Below are 13,070 nucleotides of genomic sequence, written 5' to 3'. Positions count from 1 at the left end.
GCGGGAAAAAATGACGGGCTGAGCCTATTACGTACATTGCCAACAGACAATCCAACAAAGAATGTAATGCTTAGGCAGTGTATAAATATCAATCTTTTCATAATTTGACTTAGATTTTAGGCTTTCTATACATTACCTAGGCATTCTCTGGTATACCGGATTTCACACAATGGCGATGAAACACCCCCTCCCCTCCCCCCGCAGACACATACGTACACTGATCAACCAGAACGTTACGACCCCCTACCAACTCGCCAGTATGTCCATCTTTGGCACGGGTAACAGCGGCGACTCGTCATAGCATGGAAACAGTGAGGCCTTGGTAGGTCGCCGGAGGGAGCTGGCACCACACCTCACACACAAGTCACCTAATTTCCGTAAATTCCGGGGAGATGGGCGATGAGCTCTGACGCCACTTCAATGACATCCCAGATGTGTTCGAGTAGGTTCAAATCTTGCGAGTTGCAAGGCCAGCACATCAATTGGAACCCGCCACTGTGTTCCTCGAACCACTCTATCACACTCCTGGCCTTGTGACATGGCCCATTATATTGTTGAAAGATGCATTGCCGTCGGGAAACATAATAGTCATAAGGGGGGTACGTGATCTGTAACCAGTGCACGATACTCCTTGGTCTTAATGGGGCCTCGCACGATCTCCACTGGACCCATGACGCCCACTTGAATGTTCCCCAGAGCATAATGAATTCCCCGCCGGCTTGTCTCCGTCTCGTAGTACAGTCTCAAGCATTTGTTCCCCTTGAAGACGACGGATTCGCTTTTCCTCCCATCGGCATGATGAAAAAGGTATCAGGATTTATCACATCATGCAACGCTCTGTCTCTGTGCCAACGTCCAGTGCCGATGGTCACGTGCCCATTTCAGCCGTAGTTGTCGTCTTAACATTGGCATATGCATGAGTCGTCGGCTGCGGAGGCCCGTCGTTCGGGGTGTTTGGTGCACACTTGTACTCTGCTCAGCATTAAAGTCTGATGTTAATTCCGCCACAGTTCGCTACCTGTCATGTTATACCAGTCTGCCAACCGTACGACGTTCGACATCTGTAATGAGGGGCGGCTGCCCATCCCCACGACGACTGGACGTGGTCCGCGTGTTGAAGACACTCACCACAGCACTCCTCGAACATCCGACAAGTCGTAAAGTTTCCGAAATGCTTTTGCCGAGCCTCCCGGCCATCACAATGTGCCCTCAGTCAAACTCAGGTAATGCGCCTTCCCCATTCTACAGAGGGACAGCACACTCACTGATACTAAACGTACCGTGCATGTGTGTGATTGGTAGTCATACCATCGCATGGACGGGTTGATGTCGGTAGTAGGTCCATGGTCATAATGTTCCGCCAAATGATATTCCAAGTAGCAAACTGCTACATGACAATTATTTTTCCTTTGTTGATTGCATTTAGTTTTCCGGAAGACAATATACTGTAAACGTCAGCAGACACAGTAGTCTGCTACACTGATAACGTGCATTTTGGAACGTAGGACGCTTTCCGAGGCATAATTTTATGTTTCGTCTTTATCTCAGGGAGACATCACTAGAAGCCATGGAGGTAAGTTTTTGAATGGTAAAAAGTTAAGTACTTCGACTAGTACCATTAAAAAGAACACACAAACTCTTCATTCGTATTAGCATAACAATTGTCGTGCCTGCATAAAACGGTTTAAAACCGCGTCAGATTTTATGCCCTTTGCTCAAAAAAGTTAAATATCATCAAATAGGTAAAAGCCAGATGTCAAACACGGAGCTGTATGATTGACCCGTTACATTCCACAAACTCCACCAACTGTGGAGAATATGAAAAGATTTTTTCTCAATAGGACGAAATGGTCGCAGCAGCGTAGATTCACGAGACATTGGAAAATTAAATATATTTACATATCCTTTCTGCTTCCTGTGATTTCATAATTTTTAGGTAACTATGTGAGCTGACCAAATACCGTCACACTTCTGTTTGTAAGCGGAATCATAAATAATCCACCACCTCTTTCTCACTCTTACACTGGGAAGCTTTCCACTCGCTAAAGGTCAGGTGTAATTACTGTTAACGAGGCAATGGCCATTAAATCAAAATGTATGCATATGAAAATACGCAGTATCACCTATTTACACATTTATGTGTGTTGAGAGGTTGTTAGTAGTCACAGTACTTTCGTCGAATATTTAACTATTAGCAATTATCAAATGAGTTCTAAACAATATTAACGAGTAATGAGAACCATGACAGATGTATTGATACACATTTATTACGTCACGACCGGTTTTGTTCGATAGAACATCATTAGTTTACCGAGTTGTGCCATTATCATGATTTAACAGGTCCAATTGTTTTATGTTAGGGGCAAAATCTGGAAATGACGATCATATAAACATTCTGACAACCGTGTGGCAGAATACTTGAGGAAATTTTTATTTCTCGTCCGTGTACTGTCCAATTCCTGACTTTCGGACACCAAGCTTTCGCTTCGTACGTATTAAATTTCATATTTCCACCGTTAGCTTCACACTACATTCCTGCTGTAGAGTCAACATGAAAAATAGCTCAATGAATGCAGACGTTGCATCAACCACGAAAAGAACTGCTTCGAACAGGACAATTGCTGCAACTGACATTATTGCTACTCATTTTGAAACTCGGGTTAGCCAAAGAAGAAAAGCAAAGAAAAGAATGCTTGAATACGAAGAGTATGCACATGGTTTCCACAAGTTCACCCAACTAAGATAAGGCCTAATACAAACACTGTCAAATCTTTACTTCAGGTTTCCTGTGACTTACATTTTGGAAACTATATGAACCGTTTCCCCACAAACCACTCACGTTAGAGTGCTGTGTGTATGGTATGCAACTTGTCAATGCTGTAGTGCAACATTCTAAGGAAGGAAAGTTTATTTAGTAAAACAGTAAGGCAAGTGTGTAATGGAAAAGACCTAAAATTTGGTGAATTTTTCACAGATATTTGGTGAACTGTGAAAACCCAGCAAGATATTAACATTGTCCCACGGTTATTTGGAATAAAGATATATCACACTTCGTGTAAAAATCCATTAATTTCGTTCAGATAGATTCTTTTTTTTTTTTTAAAAAAAAGGACATTTGTCCTCACCTTGTCGAAAACATTTTAATTGTTTATAATTCAAAAGTATAACGTTAATAAAAAATGTTTTGTTTGAAAGTATTACTATTTTGTGTATGCCCCCCCTTTAATATTGGGTGCGTTATTTCTTACTAAAAGTATTTTGGGCAGTAACCGCGACGTCGTCTATCTCTCTCGATGTTCATATCACGAAGACTTAAATGCAGCACTGCTTCTCAAAAAATGGTTCAAATGGCTCTGAGCACTATGGGACTTAACTTCTAAGGTCATCAGTCCCCTAGAACTTATAACTACTTAAACCTAACTAACCTAAGGACATCACACACATCCATGCCCGAGGCAGGATTCGAACCTGCGACCGTAGCGGTCGCGCGGCTCCAGACTGCAGCGCCTAGAACAGCTCGGCCACCCCGGCCGGCCACTGCTTCTCCCTTCTTGTTATAACGACTGTCACTAACGTGCGACAAGCATCTATGCAAAGCGTAGCCGCCCAAAAACCAAGAATTGTCTGAGTTCCCCGCTCTTAGTAGCGACCTAAAATAAAAACACAACCGATAATTCAGCATCGTTAAAGGTGGAACGCTCTGGAACTGAGTAGTTTCGCCAACCACTTTCGCCACCGCGAGCTGCGCATGCACATTGACTAGTAGGATGCTTTCGAAACCTAGTTTCACAATGTTCCGTGTAAACTAGGCTTTAAAAACAGAGTTTTAGACTAATAATACTTCAAAACATAATATGCCTTTTTACGAAGAAGCGAATCCATTTATAGGCCCCTCTAAGAGCAGTTCACTCTTATTGTGTATGGGGGAAAAGCACTTTGGTAAGGTCGGTAATGATCGGCTATGGACTGTACAGATTTCCCGAGCACGTGTGGAGAGAATATTTCTTTCGAGGGGAGGCAATGTTTCTGGAAAGGCCGAACCGGTCACAGTGTACAGTTGGCCGGTTTTCTGACAGGCGCTGTGGCTTGGATCCGTCACGCCCCATAGCGGCGGCGAACTTATTGTGCTGCGCCGCAAACTTTATGTTTGTCTCGTCCATGTTCACCTAGTTAGTGATAGACCACTGACTCAGCCGGCAGCCAGGGAAGGAGATCGTCCGTGGCTGTATAGGAGAACCATCCCTGTATCCTATCGCCTGGGCTTTGGAAAACACGAGAAACTTAATGCAGGGTTGTTGGAATTGGTCTCTGCCCTATACTGCTCAAGTAGCATCCGAATACCCATCAAAATAAACAGAGGAGCACTAACAATAAGCATTATAAATTTGATATTAATAAGAATTTAATTTAAATTATTTTTACTTCTAGTTAAAGAACAATACCAAAGTTCCGAATTAATTATGAATTACTCGACATAGGTAGAATTCGGTATCAGTTTCGTCTTAAGGAGTTTATCACTTCCTCAGATATCTCTTAACATTGGACACTCCTTTGTAAAAGGTATTTTCATGACGACCACTTGTCTAAAACCCTCACCAAACGACATAACAGTTTCATCTGCAAAAAACAAAACAAATTTTTTTCTTCATTTTTGCAATTGTTTCTGTAAATGTTAACTCAATAATCGCGATCTGTTTACTGTGGCATTTGGCCAATCAAATCGGTTATGAATCCTAGACAAGTTCAAAAGTCGAAACAAGTATCCGGCAGAACAGATTTCTGCTTTGTGCAAATGGAGAAGCAAAAGTTCTGCTTTCAGTGACATAGTTGAGAAATAATGAGAATTTTTATTATTTTGTGACATTTTGCTTTCTATAAAAATGCAAATATAGATTGTTTTGCTGCAGTTCTCAAGTTAGATAACGCCTCGCTAAGAAAACCTGTTATGCACCTGTGTGAGTTTTGATGCTATAATCTTTGTATGAATTTCTAGTGTAGATCTGTTGTGAGGGGAATCAGGTGGAAGAATTTAAACATCACTGAGCAAACTTGGACTGCTTCTGTTTTACTGGGAGGGTTCAGAAATTGAACCATTCGATAGTGCGATCAGATTACTTGTAGACAACAAGGTTGTATGAGTCAATCTCATTATCTTTCCTATCCATTTACGTATATTTTGTAACATTAGCGTTCTTTGCCAATGAAGGCATAGTTTTTAACACTCGTAAATTAATTGTCTTAAAAGCTAGGCATTGTTGTGGGTACCGACAACCAAAGTGCTCTGCAAAAGCGTTGACGTGTGTCGCCGTGTTAGCAATGTGCGTTCGCGTTTTGTGTGTTATGCAATCGTCAGGCCTTTTCGTATAGATAAAGTGAATTATCTAGTCCGGTGGCATCAACTGATGGTTACTTCATTCAAATTTAGTGCCACTGCAAACTTCTTTGTGTTTATCGTAGAAATAATCGGGATTAAATATCTCTTAATGATGTGGACTTAATAATTTTAGAATTTAGTAATCTCTACCTCATAGCAGAGCTAAATAATCCCGTGACGCGTGCAGTAACCGAAAATAGCATTATAACATTAAATGATCTGATCAGGTTACATCCTAATGGAATTGGTATTTATTCAGAAAACCTGACATTAAGCAGTTCTTTTCTTCTTCAATACGAGAATCAGTTAAGCGATGCTATATAGTATGAATAATTATGAAGAAATTGTTGTTGGTTTTTCTTTCATTCGTTGTTTTTATTTTCCCGTTTTTCATTAATTTCTTGCTGAATATGTGATAACAACTGCATTGTGTTGGTTATACCCGTAGTATAAAAACAATCAGTTGCACTTCGCTTAAAACGAAGTACAACATTCCGTATTTATATTATTTTTCATAGTGTAAGAACAAATTTCATACAATAAGCCATCTAAATTTAATAAATCATCTTTTGTAAGAGGCATTTTCTGGCTAAACTAGTTATATAGTTCCAATATGATTAGCTTTGTCGTCTTTCCAAGTAATGTTATTACAAATTTTTTGACAATGAACGCTAATGTTAGAAAATATACGTAAATATACAGGAAAGATAATTTTATGGACTTAAAAACGTTTTAAATTACAGGAAAATTAAAGAAGATATTTGTTTCGCATTGATACGGAAACGTACACAAATAATAGGACGTCTACGGACAATCACACAAATCTCTACAAGATTTGTACTTATTCATATAACATGGTTACGTTCTAGATACTGTGTTCCAGCATGGTTGAATACTTACGAAACACTCGGACATTGTATGTTATAGCCTGTGTGTTTTTCTGTTGACTGATTGTTGCTTATAAAACCGACATCAGATGACAGTTGACTATCGTCGTCAAAGACCGTAAGGTGTTGGTGAACAACTTTTGGAAACAAATGTAGTTGTCAGAAACTAATGGGCAACACACATATTTGAAGTCAGTTGGTTGCAAAGGAATTTACGTAACAGAGTCGATGAGAAATATAGTGAAGACTAGTGGTACATAACATTTCTGAGAGCAATATTCACGAGCGCAGTTAGATATTAGCTAGTACCCACTGCCCCTCCACTACCTCGTCAACATTTCCGCCTAACTAAAATTCAGAAAAAATAATTTTCTTCGAACATTTCCACCTTTAAAACGAAGGACTATATACGGGATTTCCATAAATAAAGTTCCAGTTTAAGAACTCTGTAGAAAGGGAATCAATGCTCAGAATGACGACAAATTTAAACAACATATTACTAACACAGGGGGAAATGTCATGGTAAAAAAAGAAGCAAAAAATTTACCAATAGATGACACTGTAAGCGTCTTAACGCAAATGGCAAATGGCAAATTAATCACAATGCGATGACTATGGTTTGAGCTGCGCATTACACCAGCATTACTGTTCAATGTGCATGACTGCACAAATTCAAAAAAATGGTTCGAATGGCTCTGAGCACTATGGGTCTTAACAGCTGAGGTCATCAGTACCCTAGAACTTAGAACTACTTGAACCTAACTAACCTAAGGACATCACACACATCCATGCCCGAGGCAGGATTCGAAACTGCGACCGAAGCGGTCGCGCGGTTCCAGACTGCAGCGCCTAGAACCGCTCGGCCACTCCGGCCGGCTGACAAATAGCCAGACAACAGTTGTGGCACTGTTAGTTAGGTAAGCCATTCACCACGGCAAGGTCGTACCACATCCGAAGGGAAAAATCAGTTTTCAGTTGTCCTGAGTCTAAAATACACATAAAATGCATAATGACTTCCGTTTGTAATGGTCCTGGGGTCAACAACCCTATAAAAATAAAAATGACATGGAGTTCTAATTGTTGTGAGACTAGCGTAAGACAAGCTTCCTATTCTGTCCGCCGTTTTCTGCCACAAGCAATCGAGAAACGAAATGTTCCACAACAGATCGGGGTGTCATGTTCATGTTCAGAATGTGTTGCGCAATGCGTGCCTTCAATGCAGCTACGTTCGTAACTGGAGCACTGAACACAACATCTTTCAGATAACCCCGCCGCCAGAAGTCACACGGATTACGATCAGGTGATCTGGACGGCCAGGCCGCAAGGAAGTGACAGCTAATAATTCTAGCATTTTCAAAATGCTTCTGAGCAGCTGCTTCACTGGTTGCGCAATGTGCGAAACAGTGCCATCTTGCACTAAAATGATCCTACCCACACATCGACCGTGTAGAAAGGTTGGAATGACGTTGGTGTGCAAATGACTCCCATACGTTTCCCAGTGAGGTACAGATAACAGGACCCGCAGGACTTGTTGTTGTTGTTGTGGTCTTCAGTCCTGAGACTGGTTTATTGCAGCTCTCCCTGGTACTCTATCCTGTGCAAGCTTCTTCATCTCCCAGTACCTACTGCAACCTACATCCTTCTGAATCTGCTTAGTGTATTCATCTCTTGGTCTCCCTATACGATTTTTACCCTCCACGCTGCCCTCCAATACTAAATTGGTGACCCCTTGATGCCTCAGAACATGTCCTACCAACCGATCCCTTCTTCTGGTCAAGTTGTGCCACAAACTTCTCTTATCCCCGATTCTATTCAATACCTCCTCATTAGTTATGTGATGTACCCATCTAATTTTCAGCATTCTTCTGTAGCACCACATTTCGAAAGCTTCTATTCTCTTCTTGTCCGAACTATTTATCGTCTATGTTTCAATTCCATACATGGCTAAAAGTCGTTTCTGAAAGTATTAGTATATACTTTCAGAAACGACTTTTTGACACTTAATCTATACTCGATGTTAACAAATTTCTCTTCTTCAGAAACGCATTCCTTGCCATTGCTAGTCTACATTTTATATCCTCTCTACTTCGACCATCATCAGTTATTTTGCTCCCCAAATAGCAAAACTCCTTTACTACTTTAAGTGTCTCATTTCCTAATCTAATTCCCTCAACATCACCCGACTTAATTCGACTACATTCCATTATCCTCGTTTTGCTTTTGTTGATGTTCATCTGATACCCACCTTTCAAAACACTGTCCATTCCGTTCAACTGCTCTTCCAAGTCCTTTGCTGTCTCTGACAGAATTACAATGTCATCGGCGAACCTCAAAGTTTTTATTTCTTCTCCATGGATTTTAATACCTACTCCGAATTTTTCTTTCGTTTCCTTTACTGCTTGCTCAATATACAGATTGAATAGCATCGGGGAGAGGCTACAACCCTGTCTTACTCCCTTCCCAACCACTGCTTCCCTTTCATGTCCCTCGACTCTTATAACTGCCATCTGGTTTCTGTACAAATTGTAAATAGCCTTTCGCTCCCTGTATTTAACCCCTGCCATCTTCAGAATTTGAAAGAGAGTATTCAACATTGTCAAACGCTTTCTGTAAGTTACAAATGCTAGAAACGTAGGTTTGCCTTTCCTTAATCTATTTTCTAAGATAAGTCGTAAGGGCACTCACGTGTTCCAACATTTCTACGGAATCCAAACTGATCTTCCCCGAGGTCGGCTGTCACCACCTGCTTTCTTTGGGATTGGATTTATTATATTCTTCTTGAAGTCTGAGGGTATTTCGCCTGTCTCATACGTCTTGCTCACCAGATTGTAGAGTTTTGTCAGGACTGGCTCTCCCAAGGCTATCAGTAGTTCTAATGGAATGTTGTCTACTCCCGGGGCCTTGTTTCTGCTTAGGTCTTTCAGTGCTCTGTCGAACTCTTCACGCAGTATCGTATCTCCCATTTCATCTTCATCTACATCCTCGTCCATTTCCATAATATTGTCCTCAAGAACATCGCCCCTGTATAGACCCTCTATATACTCCTTCCACCTTTGAAAAAATGCAGCGCTACGGTAAACGATACCGTCACCCACACCACACAGAGTCCGTGCATGACACGGTGGTCGATGCATAGCGGCTAGTTTTCGTACAGAGAGCTGGGCGAGTTCAGTCGTTTGTTGCAGAGAGGAGGGTGACAGTGTTCGCCACCTGTCGGCCGGTCAGCCTTTGCAAAATAGAGGGGCTCGCCCAGCAATCATTCTCACACGATTTTACAGAAATTATTCTGTGAAAAAATTGTATTTTTGCTTTACTTATAGCTTTATATGTCAGTTTTAAACATGGCTGCGTGGTCAGCGACTGGTTACAAAGTAGAATTAAAGCAATAACAAACCTCCGTCGCAAAAATTACGTCTTTTGACCTATGTTTCGGCACTACAATGAGTGCCTTCATCCGACGTAAGACCTACAAAATGGTTCAAATGGCTCTGAGCACTATGGGACTTAACATCTGTGTTCATCAGTCCCCTAGAACTTAGAACTACTTAAACCTAACTAACCTAAGGATATCACACACATCCATGCCCGAAGCAGCATTCGAACCTGCGACCGTAGCGGTCACGCGGTTCCAGACTGAAGCGCCTATAACCGCACGGTCACACCGGCCGGCCGTAAGACCTTCAAAGCAGCCTATAACATAAGTACAAAAATTACGGGGAAATTTTTTTTAAATGTAAGTGTAAGTATTGACTAACAGAACAAGAAAGAAACACTACTTACTTGTCACGTATAAAATAAATATCAAGTGATAACGCTTTAGTCACAAAATTTTTGAAATATAGTACATGGAAGACAAGCCGCTATGGGCTGCTCACATATGTCGAGCTACAGGTAGCAACAGACTGAGGCGCCCGCGTTAGCAATATTAATGCGGGCAGCTGAACATTACACCAAGAGTGCCATCTAGTGGCCGCAAATACAAACAGGCTACTTAACTTTCAGAATATAGACAGACGAATATTATGATGAACATTATTTAGTACAGGGTGTAAAAGGCGATATTTTATCTGACAGCAGCAGACATGGTAACATTTTGTCTACATAACAGCTTAGAAGTACAGTTTGAAGGCTGAAAACGCTATTATAGATTTACAAAGGGACCTGAATGACTCAGCGTGTAGAAAAACGATATAACATGAAATGCCGCCATTATCACCCATTTAATAAACAAAAAATTGTGAGTCGACTTAGATACAAAAAACATTTCGGTAACTGCACGAGGGAACACGAAGGCAAACATCAAGTAACGGCATTATACCGTTGAAGAAGCTTTTATTACGTAATTGTAGCTGCTCCATAAGAATGAGGTCATCATTTCGAGAATCTCTAATTTATACCCTTTCTTCTTGGTGTGCAAAATGTTGATTTCGTGAACAACTTTAGGCACGTGACCTGTAATCAAAATGTGATCGGCAAAAACCGAATTTTGGATGCTAGTGCCATTTTTTCTTAAAATATGTTCCTTGTATCTGACTGTAAAGGCACGTCCTGTTTGTTCTATGTAGTAAGAAGAGCAGGTGTCGCAGAAAATCTTACAGACACCAGAGTTTTCCAAAGAGGAACGAGCCAATTTTAAATTATGAATAATTTTTTTCAAACTATTATTGGTTTCTTTTATATATCAGGTTCATGATGATGTTCCCACAATTTCGTTAATGGTCATAGTTATTGTGATATTTACATGGAAGTAAGACAGTGCGCGAAATTAAAAAAAATGTTGCAGTGAAAAATAAGCGTCACAGTGATTTTGCGTTTGGTGCATATTAGATAATTGTTGGTGCCTACGAAATTTAGCTAACATACTGAATTTTTCTTTAGATTTGGGCGTAGGTATCTGTCATCCATCGAGAAAACTGATCTGATGTAGCACACTCATTTGCAATCGCTCTGCGCCAACGATAAAGCCAGAGTAAAATATACACAGCATTCCTCATATTTCATAAACGGTTTGAGATATCGAAATGAGATGTTTTCAAATGCTAGTACGAAAAGAGGACAGTATTTTTCAATTATTAGGTAAAACTTCATTATTTACCGTGTTATTCCACTAACTATAGTCTTTTTCGATGAAAGAATGTAATGTTCAAGGACCATCGATAGCTGGTGAAACAAGAAATGCTGTGGGTTTTGCAACAACATAAATGAGGAGACTAAACGCTTACTTTGTACCGAGGATGTGATTTTTCATAAGCTACTGACATTAATTTTCCTCAGTTTCACACTTAATAAACCACTGTTTCAGAATTATCTTGCAATTGGGGCTGCACAACATTTTAGTGAAGTGGCACTGTGTGAACACAGCCATGTGTTTGCTAAAAAAGCAAATTTTGACTTGGCAAGAGAAGAAATGTAAGTTTTACTCGAATTTCGCGCTTCATGATGATTCTCTGAAAGTTACAAATGTATAAAAATCCAGGTGAAAATAAATCGGTGCGTTTTCAGCAGAATTCTTTTTAGATATTAATAAAAGCAGATCTTTCTGAATGGTCACCATGCAAGTGTAGGCGTGGAGGAGCTCCACTTATATTTACAAAAAGTTAGAGTGGCTTTAGTTTAGAACGACACTTCCCCTCCAGCGCTCGACGTTTCCCCTACACCACCTGCCCGTGACCGCCAAACCTCCGCTCTCCCCATGATTGCCTAGCCGACTGTGAATTTCTAACCATGTTATTCTGTGCAGACTCTACCTTTGCAGAGTGGAGTGGTACTGGTTTATGTACGTGCAGATTTTCCGTTGCTCGTATTCTGTGTTTTCACAAGTCCTTCGAGAGTAAAATGGGCTTTGTCTGTCCACAGAATGTTGCACGGCCATTCATTGCCCACTTCCACGCGAGCAAGAAATTCCAGAGCGAACTTTTGTCTTGCTGGCAGGTCAGCAGGAAGAACTTCCTGAACATGGGCAGAATAGCCCATTCGCACTATTCATCTGTGTCCTCGGTGGCTCAGGTGGAGAGAGCGTCTGCCATGTAAGCAGGAGATCCCGGGTTCGAGTCCCGGTCGGGGCACACATTTTCAGCTGTCCACATCGAGGTATCTCAACAACACCTGTCGGCAGCTGAGGGTTTCAGTTAGTCATCATTTATTCCAGGGAAAAGCTGCACGGTCATCAACAGTATTCTGTTCTTTCGAGAACGGTTACTGTCTTCATATATATAGTTAAAGGCTACCCAGCCATTGACCTTCGTCTGTGCGAATGCGCACAGGTTGCCCAAACTCTTATGGGAATCACCAAAGCGTGCGCGAGTAATGAGTGAATAGGCAAATGTCTACAAGGTCATTACATATGTAGAATTGTGGACAGTTGGGAATGTGAGTCTCGCGAGAAGCGTGCAAGGGATAAGTCCCTGCAGCCGCACTTTTCATCTGTGTCCTCGGTGGCTCAGATGGATAGAGCATCTGCCATGTAAGCAGGAGATCCCGGGTTCGAGTCCCGGTCGGGACACACATTTTCAGCTGTCCACATCGAGGTATGTCAACAACACCTGTCGGCAGCTGAGGGTTTCAGTTAGTCATCATTTATTCCAGGGAAAAGCTTCACGGTCATCAACAGTATTCTGTTCTTTCGAGAACGGTTACTGTCTTCATACGGTTTGTAAATCACTTGATTGCTTGGATCCATACTTCTGAACTAGCATAAACTGGAATACTATAGATTGCCAATGCTTTGTGTTTGATCACTACTATTATTACTACTACTACTACTATTAGTTCTGCTGCTGCTGTTAATACTACTAATAAAAATAGTAAAA

General features: G+C 41.1%; 2 non-coding genes across 2 annotated transcripts; both read left to right on the top strand.

Annotated features, from left to right (window-relative positions):
• The first annotated feature begins 12,252 nt into the window (after window positions 1-12,252).
• Window positions 12,253-12,326, top strand: Trnat-ugu (transfer RNA threonine (anticodon UGU)). Its single transcript has one exon. It is a non-coding gene; the product is annotated as a tRNA-Thr (tRNA).
• Window positions 12,327-12,688: 362 nt separating this feature from the next.
• On the top strand, window positions 12,689-12,763 carry Trnat-ugu (transfer RNA threonine (anticodon UGU)). Its single transcript has one exon. It is a non-coding gene; the product is annotated as a tRNA-Thr (tRNA).
• The last annotated feature ends 307 nt before the right edge of the window (window positions 12,764-13,070 follow it).

This window comes from Schistocerca serialis, chromosome 4, assembly GCF_023864345.2.
Source record: "Schistocerca serialis cubense isolate TAMUIC-IGC-003099 chromosome 4, iqSchSeri2.2, whole genome shotgun sequence".
Classification (NCBI taxonomy): Eukaryota; Metazoa; Arthropoda; class Insecta; order Orthoptera; family Acrididae; genus Schistocerca; species Schistocerca serialis.
This window is presented reverse-complemented; position numbering and strand designations above follow the sequence as displayed.